We start from the raw sequence: 9,090 nt of genomic DNA, 5'->3' as shown, positions 1-9,090 counted from the left end.
CTTAGAAATTTTTAAAATACATGTGCATTAAAATATCCTTATTATCAGAAATACCTATATTTTGATCATGTTGATTTTGTATGAAGCCTTTCCTTAAGTATCGACTGGAAATTGGTTCCAGGACTCCCCAGGGATACCAAAATCCTTGGATGCTAATAATCCTCAGATGTCCTTACATAAGATGGCGAGGTATTTGCATGTAGCCTAAGCACATCCTCCAATGTACTTTAATTATCTCTAGATTACTTAAAATACTTAATGCAATGTAAATGCTATGTAAGTAGTTGTTACACTGAATTATTTAGGGAATAATGACAAGCAAAAAAAATCTGCACATGTTGAGTGCAAGTGAAACCATCCGATATTTTTTTCCTGAATATTTTTAATCCATGGTGAGTTGAATACATGGGTGCAGAACCCTATCATAGGGAGGTCCAACTGTATAGCAAATATCGTATATAATGGTGTATTTTCTGATATTTAATTTAATTACTGGCAATATGGCACACAACAAACATATCCAAAGTTTTTGATATGTAGTTTTTTAATTTATTTAAAGCAATCCAACAATGCCTCCTTTAATGAAGATTGCTGACAGCAAAGTCTAAAAAAGACTGACTCCATCTATAAGCAGTAGGCCTAATCCAAAAGTTTAATGACAGATGGGTTGCATAATGGGTTATTTCAATGATAGGAGTAATGCAAACATACAATTCTGTAGTCATTTATATTTTAATTGTATTATACTCTTTTAACCATCCTCATCTTGTGTATTATCTCATTATGTATTAGAATACAACTATTAGAGCAATAAGGAAGAGTGGATGAATACGGCCAGTTTTTTGTTATTGTTTTGTTTTGTTTTTTTGAGATAGGCTCTCACTCTGTCTCCCAGGTTGGAGTGCAATGGTGAGATCACGGCTCACTGCAGCCTCAACCAACCCAGATCAAGCAATCCTCCAACCTCAGTCTCCCATATAGCTGGCTACAGGCTGCAACATCATGCCTGAGTAATTTTTTTTTTTTTTTTTTTTTTTTTTTTTGAGAAACAGGGTCTCACTCTGTTGCCCAGGCTTGTCTCAAACTCCTGGGCTCAAGAGATCCTCCTACCTTAACCTCTAAAATTGCTGGGACTATAGGCACAAGCCACTATGCCAGGCCTAAATTCAACCAATTAAACTGAAGTTTAAATTATTTGTGTTTCACTCTCTTTCATTATAAAAAAATCTGTGTCTTAAAATGTGTTCTTGAATATGAATTACTTTATGATTGCACCTTCATAAGACTAGTTCTTAAAGTTTAAGAATAATTCATGAAAATATGAAAATTCATTTATAAAAAATGACTAGCATTAATAGAAGGAATACTAGGTACAGGCAGTGGATAATAAAACTTTAAGTGCATTATATCATTCTGTCCTCACAATTATAAGAGAAAGTGGTCCTCCCACCTCAGCCTCTCAAAGTTCTGGAATTATAGGCATAAGCCACCATGCCTGGCCTAAATATGGCCAATAATTTAAACTTCAGTTTAATTGGCAGTTCTTATAAGTTTATGAGAGAAATATGTTTTTCTTATAATTGTGAGGACTGGATTAGAAAATGCACATACAACCTCCACTGATAGGGTAGACTCTCCACTCCGGAACAGGAGGTCTAGTGTTGCTATGCCCAAGTTTCCCACTGGATGTATCTTCCATCCCTCAAGGGATAAGACAAAACACCAGGGGACACCATCCCCCTACCTACCCCAGCGCAGACTTGTAGGGTGTGTGTGAGTGCTAGAGAAGCCACTGTCAACTCCTTTGCAGTGATGTAGAGATTCATCTAGGAAGACTGACAGGCCAGAAAAACTGAGAGCTTTGCTCAATGCCTCACATTAATGACTGATTTTGAATCAGTCATGAAAAGGTACATTCCCAAGGGCATTGTCAAAAACAATGGAGATCTTGGTTAGGAACATTAAAGAGGAGCTTGGAATCTTTAGCATGCTTTGTAGCTACAAATAAACTTCTGGCAGACAGCCTGAATTTTACCAAAGAAAACCAGTCAAGGAGAAAGCCAGAAAAAGTGTCTTAGGATCACTAATTTCTGGAGACCTGGAAGGCTGTGTATCTGTGCTAGACTGCATCCTCTCAAGAGCAATCAAGGGGGAATGTGGACAAATTTGTAAGCACTCCCCAAGCTAACCACTGATTCATCAGCAAAGAGCCTTTAGCCCTCCTGGCTAAAGAGCTAAAGCACAAATTCTGAGTGAACACTGGGTAAACAAATTATTCTATTCCAGGGAGTGGCTCCTAGAAGCCAGACTTAAAAACAAAATCACATTCATCTCTGGTGATCTGGAAGCCTGACAATGCACTGTCTTAGCAGTAACCGGAGAGAGGACTTCTGAGCTGTTAGTCCACTGAATGTGGGATGTAATTGTAAACTTCCTGACCAGTGAAAGCTGTCTCCAAGCCACACACATTGAATGATAAAGGATAAAAATCTAACTAGGAGGGTTAGACACAACTTTTGAAATACAGATTTAGGTAGAAATAGAGATAAATAGATATGGATATTGCTGAGTTTAATGTTTAACTGAATTTATGGTAAATATTTGTCATCATGAATATGTTCACCTCAGAAGCCAAAAGCATAGCTACTCTCACATGAAAGTTATATATATATATATATGTGTGTGTGTGTATATATGTGTGTGTGTGTATATATGTATATATATGTGTGTGTGTATATATGTGTATATATATGTGTGTGTGTATATATATATATTTCAAAGTAGTCATTTATATATTTTTTTAATTAGTAAGCTAATTTTCCAAGCACTATTATTTTATCCATGAAGTAAATATATATATATATATGTATTCTAGTGAAGTATAAACTAAGGTGCTTTCTGCATAAGTGACTTGCAGATAATTTTATACATTATATGTATTTTTTAATTTCAACTTTTATTTTAGATGCAGGGGGTACATGTGCATATTTGTTACATGGGAGTATTGCATGATGCTGACGTTTGAATACAGATCCTGTCACCTAGGTAGTCAGCATAGTACCCAATAGGTAGTTTTTAAAAAACATATTATTGTTATTTATTAGTGTGGAGAAGAGCCTTCTGAAGGCAGCTGCAAATGTCCTTGTCACGCAGAGGCAGCAGTGGTCAGGAGCTCTGCCGACCATTGCTTTAGATGCCTATTTACAAGGATGACATTCTGAAAAAAATGGCGGGAAACTTCAGAAGAAAAAAAAAAAACCCTTTTCTTCCAAAGTAGATATGTTCTGACACTCACACCTTCAGGCTGTTGCCCCTGTGGGAAGTGAAAGGATGACTGGTTTCTGGCAGTGTGACACCAGGAGCATGCTCCTAGGCTCATGGAACAGACTGAAGAACTCCCTCCAAGACAAGCTTCCCACAGCCCTTCCCTTTCTTTCTTCTGAAAATCTGTATCTTTCTTTTCAAGCCACCACTTAAAATCTTAGTTTGTTCCTACTCTTAGAAACAGTAAAAAAGAGCCCCATACTGGCCATTTTATAAATTAATGTAATTTTAAAGCAGTGGGACATTAAGGCATTATTTGTCTCTCTGGCCTTGGTTCCTTTTCTGCATACTGCAATCATTCAACTACATCTTACACTCTACCATGTCCACGACACTGCTTATGACTAGTGACTAGAAGACTGAACATCACTTGTGCCCACGTGCAGATAGAGAGAAAGTCATCTGGTCACATTACCACTTTGGTGGAAGGCACTCTTATAAAATTCATCAGCCAGGTCTTCTATTATAAACACTGGGTCAAAACTGTGGTTGACTTCGAAGTGTTCTCAGAAAGTCTGATAATACACTATTAAAAGACAATTTTCCATCTGAAAACCTGACTGGTGGCAACCTTCAATTGGCCCCTGCATTTCCTCTGAGCTGAAGCAGCGAAGAGATGGAATCGTTTGCATGAGGAGTTCTTACTGCCACTAAGGTTGTTAGAAAACATGGAATGTTCCCTCTGCCCTCCGGGTGATTGAAAGCTATGCAAAACAAGGTTGTTTCTTTCTGAGAGGAAGGAAGGAATGGGTAAGAAAACTTTTAAGGCATAAATAATATAAAAGGGCACACATTTCAGGATGCATTCATATGACATTATACTACAAAGAAATAAATAATGATTTTCTTTGATTTGAATTAAAGTCCTTCACATAGTTCATTCACAGGCCTGTTTTGTGCAGTTGGTTACAGACTTGAAGTCAGAACATGACTGGTTGTTTGCACATCTTCCAGTTTCCTGGGGCTGCTGTAGGACCTCTGAGGGGCTGTCTAAAGGAACACCAGGCAGAGGCCATGTTGTCTTTTCAGCACAGTCCTCTGAGATAGGTGGCAAAATAAGAGGATTCCAATGTAAAATGTTGCTGTCCATTTCTGAAGAGACACAGCTGTCTCCTCTGCTGAACTCTTCTGGATCTTCTGTGTGATTAGAGCTGACAATGTTTCTATTATCCTGACAGCAAGTATGCTGAGTAGAGATTGGTACCACATTGTTCTTGATGCTCTCGTGAGGCAACTGGCCACAATCAGGGATGCAGAAGCCAGGCATACGGGCATCTTCATTTGACTGAGGGGCTTGATTCCCACACCATACTGAGGACAAAGTGCTACCCTAGAGACCACAGGAAAAGGGCTACTGCTGAAAATGCTGTTGGTTTTGGTGAAACAGCTATTGTTGTTTCAACAATTTTGACAATTAACACATTCCAGAGGGTCAATCTGAGGCACTGCTATGTACATTCCACCACCGTTCACTAGATGATGAGGCTGTTCAAAATTCACATGTCCTGGTTAGAGAGTTAGTGTGCCCAGAGTAAAGTCCTCCATTTAAGCTCCCATTCACAGTTGCATTGACTCCATTGGAGACCTTATGGTGAAGGTGGGAACAGCCACTGCTGAGACTGCCTTGGCTCAGGAAGCCTTCATGAACATTTCCATTTATCTCATTTGCTCCTGAGAGAGTGGTGTATTCCACCATCTGCCCATTAATATCTGATCCCTGGTAGAGATAACCCAGTGGGTCATATTTCTCTATGATATTCTGCTGGTGATTCTTCCACAGGCACATTGCAATAAAAAGCCACAAAAATAAGGACCATGACACCCAGCATACAGCCAAGGATCAGATATAACATGTCACTGCTTCTGGCAGGGCTGGTTGCTGGCCTCACATTTCCTTCACTTTCTGAAGAATTCAGAGGGATACTCAAGCCTTTAGGATACTCAGAATCTCCAGGAACATGTTTTACTTTACTCTCGCAGATCACCACATTGATAAACCCACTTTCTTCTCCTTCACTGAAGCACTGCATTTTAATGCCATAGGAAGTTTCTGACAGGAGATGGCCAATCATGTGCCACTCCTTTGAACCTTCTACTACATCCCTCTTGTAATCACTGTCATTATCACTATCTGATGGTCAGTAATAGTTATAAAAGAATGGAAGTGTTATTGTTACTTCATGGAATGTATGTCCACTTTAGCACTATCTGGGCAACACTGACAGCCTCTGTGTAGGCAATGTGAGTTCCATTATTGGATGGCTGAAAAAATGACTGGGGAACCCAGCCACCTGATAAGGACAAGATTCTGGACTCTTAAAACTCCCTTCCTAATGATTGATAGCAATGACTCTCAATTATTTGTATGTTGAACCCAGTTCTAAACTATGAACTTCCATGGAAATTTTGGAAGCAAGGATATCTTCAGCTGCCACCAGCCAATCACTGGTCCTCATCCTTTCATATTCAACTTTGAAAGCAGTGATTGCAGAAACCCAATTTTCCAGAAGAATCTGAGTGACATAGACCAATGTCTCTGATGCTTTGGAGATAGTAGGGCCATTTGGTGCCTCTGGAACTTCGCTGTGCCTTCAAGAATCTGTAAGTACCACTCCAAAATTGTTTGCAGCTTCTGAAACAACAGGATACTTATGGATGCCCATGGGTGGACAGGATGCCTGGGTGTTTTTTGTCAATGCTCTTTTTTCTTTGCCGGTTCAGAAGGTAAGCATGGCAGTTTGTCCTTCACCTGCTCCACCTCTTGCTACTATCAAGACTTTGTAAAGACTAGACGGCCCTAGTTCAGCTAAATGGAGCTCATTTTCACTACCTGGGACTCGAACCATATGCCAAATTCCTACCAAACCAACCCCATTGTTCATCTTTTGATATTTCATAAAATACACATTAATGGATAGCCCACCATTCCTGCCTGCCCTCCACACCAGGTTGTATGTATCTGGCGTGTGGGTCTGTTAGGAGATCAGTAGGATGGCGGCGTCAGGAACAGCGATGCCATTAACATTTTTCTCTGATGCTGATTGTGCACTGCACTGGAATGTACCTTAACTGGACATGAGCTCAATCCAGTTTCTGAACCATCTCTTTTATTTCTTTCATCATTCTGAGTAGCAGCAGAAAGTGTGACTGTTTCCACTTTTGTATTTGTTTCAAAAGGAACAACCATGAGAGATGCTTCTCCCTGCATGGTACTCTGTCCATCTGGAGCTTCCTATATGTGTTTCCCCACATGTTTCTGAGTCACATCCTGAATATGGAGAGAGCTAGAGCCAACTTGGGACATGAAGAAGTAGACAGGCTTCAGGTCCAAGATTCCAGGTCTTGATAAGTGTGACTTTGGGGACTTAGATCTAAGGACTTAAGACAGATGGCTGACTATTAATCCATAGCTGTCATAACCAAGGAATGACTGGAACTGACAGCCCAGTGGCATTGCAGGACACAGTGACAAAGTCTCCACATACCACCTTTGCACTTATTGGTGCCATGATTATAACTGGCTTGAATCCATTGTCTTTTTTCAATTTCAAGTCTTCCAGTAGACTGCATAAATCCAGTCCCATTATCTGTTAAACACTGATACAGCCCAGTATCTTCCATGATAACCCCACTGACTTTCAGTCAATTTCCTGCAGTTAGATGTCATGGGGAAGGATGACTAGGCTGTGCAATATAAAACCAAGTATGGTTGGCGGCTGGGTTTCCATGAATATGACAGGTAAAATGTACTGTGGCACCCAGAGACTGATCCTGTAGTCCTTTATAAATGGGAGCATATTCAAGCACATTAACCATGTATGTCACATATTTTACATCTCCAGTCTTGTTTCCCACCACGCAGGAATAGTTTCCAGAGTCTGCTGGGTCAATGCTATCTGTCGCAACATGAGAATATAACCTTCTCCAGTTGCTTCCTGGAGCAATATTCCCTGTCCTTTAGCCAATACACTTGAGGATCCAGGACCCCACTAACCACACACTCCAAGGTTAGAGGAATACGTGAAAAAACAACTAATACCTGTGAACAAGCAGGTTGAAGAATGTCAAAATCATCTGAAGAAAGGTGACTCATAAGGAGCTTTTGGCCAATGGGTTCAACTTTTAATTCATGTATGACAGGATTATAAGCCACATATTTGTATGATCCCTTGTCCTCTAAGGATACATGCAAAATGTAAAGATGTCCTGATGGAAGGATTAAGTAATTCTTTATGGAGTGTTTCAGCCACTTCCCATGGATTTTAGCACACACCTCAGCTTTGGGGTTACTCTCTGGTACCCTGCAGCCAATGAAACCAGCACTTTTTTCTTCTGCTGTAATAACATGCTTTGTGGATGAACCAAAATCACCAAGAACTGCTGTGGATACTGTTACAGGGCCACTTACAACAACATCAACCTATTATTGGAAATGCATTGGTAGTAACCCAAAAGGGAGGCTTTAAGAGAAAAAAATTGTCAAAGTCCCCTGATGATTCTTAATATATCCATGTTTCTATCCTATTTTTTTCCATTATGTGACCATGAGATATGAGTGGTCACAGGTTTAGCAGAACAATATAGTTTTACAGGTCCACTAAGTTTCTGGACGGCAGAGTTGCTCAAAAATGAAATAAGGTGCCACGTCTGAACTCACAGAAAAGCAGAGAATCATCAGAGTAACATACAGTAGTGTCCATAAAGGGCCAAGATCTGGATGCAGAGCACCAGATTACAGAAGCAGGCAGGACAGACTTCCATATCCAAACCCAGGCCTTGGTTCATTTTCCATAGTAATGCAGTCCAGGGTAATCAAACACATTCTTTAATCTTGACTCCTTAGTGCTCACTAAAGACTCTGATAAGGGACAGTCTTCATGCTGTCCACAGGGGTCTCCCAATATTAAGAGTAACAGCTGCCTTACATCTTCAGTGATTCAAGTCTGCAAGGTGTATAGACTTCTGCTGGGGAGGGAAAGCAGAGAAGCCACTTTCTGTACTTAGCCTGGAACTCACCTCAATGCTGTAAACATCATCGCAGTCCTGCTTGTAATAAAGTCCGGACTAGCAATCTGCCTTTGAGTTGAGCTTTTCTCTTACAAGATAAGTTGTTAAGTCATGCCTTGATTTTAGATCTCTCCACGGAGAGGGCTAAGCATCTAGAGCTCCTGCGTGGCAGCCAGCTGGGAAAGCCACCCCTATGTCATACTCTCCCGCTGGCGGCAGCAGCTGTGGTGACGGCTGCGATCTGAAGGGGCCCCTCCAGGCCCCGCATAGGGCAGAGGAGGGTGTGGTGCCTCGCACGCCAGGGCAGAAGCACTGGGTAGGACCGGAGGGTGCGGGGTCCCAGGTGTCCTGGCACGGAGCGGCCTAAGCCGGGCACCCGGGCTCAGGGGAGGTTAGATGGCGGGGCAGAGTGACAGGACGCGCCCCTGCAGCTGTGCTTCTCTGGGCGGAGGCTTGAGGGCAGGTAACCCGGTGGGCACAAGGCCTGCCAGGAGCAGGAGAGCAGCAGGAGGAGCGATTCGGAGAGAGACAGACGGGGCAGGCTGTAGAGATGGCCCTCAATAGGCAGTTTTTTAACCCATCCCTCTCCCTCCACCCTCAAGTAGTCCAGAGTCTGTTTTTCCCATATTGATGCCTATATGTGTTCAGAGCTTAGCTCCTTCATATAAGTGAGAATATACAGCATTTGGTTTTCTGATGCTGCATTAATTGGCTTAGGATTACAGCCTCCAGCTCCATCCACATTTCTGTAAAGGACAT

The 9,090-nt window shown here is 41.4% G+C and overlaps 1 pseudogene; it reads right to left on the bottom strand.

The window, feature by feature from the left end:
* Positions 1-4,201: 4,201 nt before the first annotated feature.
* LOC101146795 (cell adhesion molecule-related/down-regulated by oncogenes-like) lies at positions 4,202-8,599 on the bottom strand (annotated as a pseudogene).
* Between the last annotated feature and the right edge of the window lie 491 nt (positions 8,600-9,090).

This window comes from Gorilla gorilla, chromosome 9 (genome assembly GCF_029281585.2).
Source record: "Gorilla gorilla gorilla isolate KB3781 chromosome 9, NHGRI_mGorGor1-v2.1_pri, whole genome shotgun sequence".
Lineage (NCBI taxonomy): Eukaryota > Metazoa > Chordata > Mammalia > Primates > Hominidae > Gorilla > Gorilla gorilla.
The sequence above is the reverse complement of the archived record's forward strand: the minus strand, read 5'-3'. Positions and strand labels throughout refer to the sequence as shown.